Source organism: Nothobranchius furzeri, chromosome 13 (assembly GCF_043380555.1).
Source record: "Nothobranchius furzeri strain GRZ-AD chromosome 13, NfurGRZ-RIMD1, whole genome shotgun sequence".
In the NCBI taxonomy this organism is placed as follows: domain Eukaryota; kingdom Metazoa; phylum Chordata; class Actinopteri; order Cyprinodontiformes; family Nothobranchiidae; genus Nothobranchius; species Nothobranchius furzeri.
Genome location: NC_091753.1, coordinates 9906225 through 9908342, shown reverse-complemented (window position 1 = coordinate 9908342; position 2118 = coordinate 9906225). Strand labels below are relative to the sequence as shown.

Sequence of the window (2118 nt, the reverse complement as noted above, 5' to 3'; positions counted from 1 at the left end):
GAGTTTGGACCATTACATCTAAAAGAAAGCATACAATCAGTGATTTTTTTTATTGTTTACATTAATATACAAATTTTCTAAGTATTAACCTCACAGCAAATAAGTAGAACAATATAATAAACAGGCTTTAGTAGTTAAAACAGGCGTTGTGCACACAGGTGCTTTGTGTCTCGGTGCTGGTGGTGTCTAGGTCTCAGAGTTCCTGTCCTCCTGCCGTCTTCTGTTGTCCTCAGGATACGGATTGATGTTTCCTGATGATGAGGGAGGGGCAGTATGTGGGCTTCAAACTGGTCCTGGACAACAGTGGGAGACCTCCGTTGTCTGAATACTGAGACCAGAGAGTTGGTGAGATGCAGATCTTCTCTACCTCATCTAGAAACGGAGTTGGTTCAGGGAAAACTTTTCCAAAGACCAGTTCCATGATGTCATCGCCATATTCTGCAATGATAGACAATAACTTTAATGACATATTTTGTTTACAAGCAGCTTTAGGAAAGTTGTTTCTTTAGCTTTCATGTTTATAGTCACGTTTGTGTTTGTTCACAAGTTCACTTTGCTGCAGTGACTTCATATTTTCCTACAAATGTAATAAAATAGTGACACTAAAATTATACAAATGATTCCTTATGAAAGGAAGCTCATTAGAGAGCAGTGCAGACAGACTTACTACATGCTGCAGCTGTTTTTGTAGGCCAGCTGCTGCTGAACTTGGGGAAAGTTATTCTGTACACGTCCAGATCAGATGGTCGATTACAGAAAATAATGTAATTCAATAATTTCTAAACAGACTAAACAAGTAAAACATCAAATAAATCACTCTGCTGTCATCAGACGGAGTGATTCAGGGGGTGAGGTGTTCTTAATGATGAGGGTGGCTGAGGTGTGTCATCACTCACTTTGGTCTGGTCCAGACCGTCTCTTTACTGGTGGGTCTCCTTCCTCAGTAGGTGACGTGAAACGCCAACATCTGAACGTTCTGTGTTCCTTAGAGGAGAAGAAAATTAACATTAGCAAGCTGGCTAAATTATTTTTTACTAGCATCTCAAGGACTTGGAGAAGCAGATCTTCACTTACCTAAACATCAGACCAGTTTGTCCCAGCTGAGCTCATCAGGGCGTTAGTCTGACAGCCTGTCAGTGAAACACGGCTCCAGTCTTCTGGATGTGGACTCTAAAAAGCAAAGGAACATTTTTACTTTGTTTTAATTATTTTACAGCCAATTTTATCAGCTTTCCGACGCTCACGCTCATACAGACGGTGAGCTTTGCTGCGTCTGACTGATGCAGAGTTAGTTTTTATATCTGCAGTGAGACAAAAAACTAACCTCACTTCACTTAGAGATCGTTCTTTAAAACTCTATTAAATCCACTGTGTTGACGCACTTTAATGACTTTGTCACGCTGCATTTTAGCTGATATGGGACTTTATTTACTGGATGCTAAGATTACATCACACTCATGTAGAATAACACACAGGCTCTCTGCTGTTACAATCAGTGGGAGGTTATCATCTGGTGTAAAAGAAGGCGTTGATCAGAAATCACGTTTTATTCCACGAAAATCAGCCAAATCCACATTAATCTGGGTGCTAACTTTACTAGCATACTGTGCTAGCGATAGCAAGCCGGATGCTAACGCTTTAGTGCTGCTAATGCCCGTAAATCTAAAGTAAAGTTTGTCGACATTTTAGAGTGATATGAAGCTTACCGCTCTGCTGCTGTGTCCCGGTGCTGCCAAATTCAGATGGAAATAACTCCTTTTAGATAGATGAAGCCCTCAGTACTTAGCCACTAGCCTGGAGACAGAACGAACGAACCACGCGCGCGCGCGCGCACGCACACACACACACACACACACAAACAAACGCAAACACACTACTTTTTCTTCTGTGTTTTTTTAGCAGTAGTGTCATCAGCTCCTGGGTTTAAATACTGCCACACCACCCTTCCTTAAAACGAGGAACAGTTTTGAGCTGTGTGTGGCTAAAATAACCAGACATTCTGCATTTTTCCAATAGGACTACAAAAAATCTTAGCGAGAAGAAAAAATGGCGGATTGGCTCTGTGTTTAGCCGAGGGCCATTACCATATTTGGTAGTTATCCTCACTAAATTAATTAC

The 2118-nt window shown here is 41.2% G+C and overlaps 1 long non-coding RNA gene across 1 annotated transcript; it reads right to left on the bottom strand.

Moving 5' to 3' along the window:
• Positions 1-219: 219 nt before the first annotated feature.
• LOC139062456 (uncharacterized) lies at positions 220-1844 on the bottom strand. Its single transcript, XR_011515990.1, has 4 exons — positions 1707-1844; positions 1075-1170; positions 897-984; positions 220-438 (listed from the first exon to the last, which is right to left on the bottom strand). It is a non-coding gene; the product is annotated as an uncharacterized lncRNA (long non-coding RNA).
• Between the last annotated feature and the right edge of the window lie 274 nt (positions 1845-2118).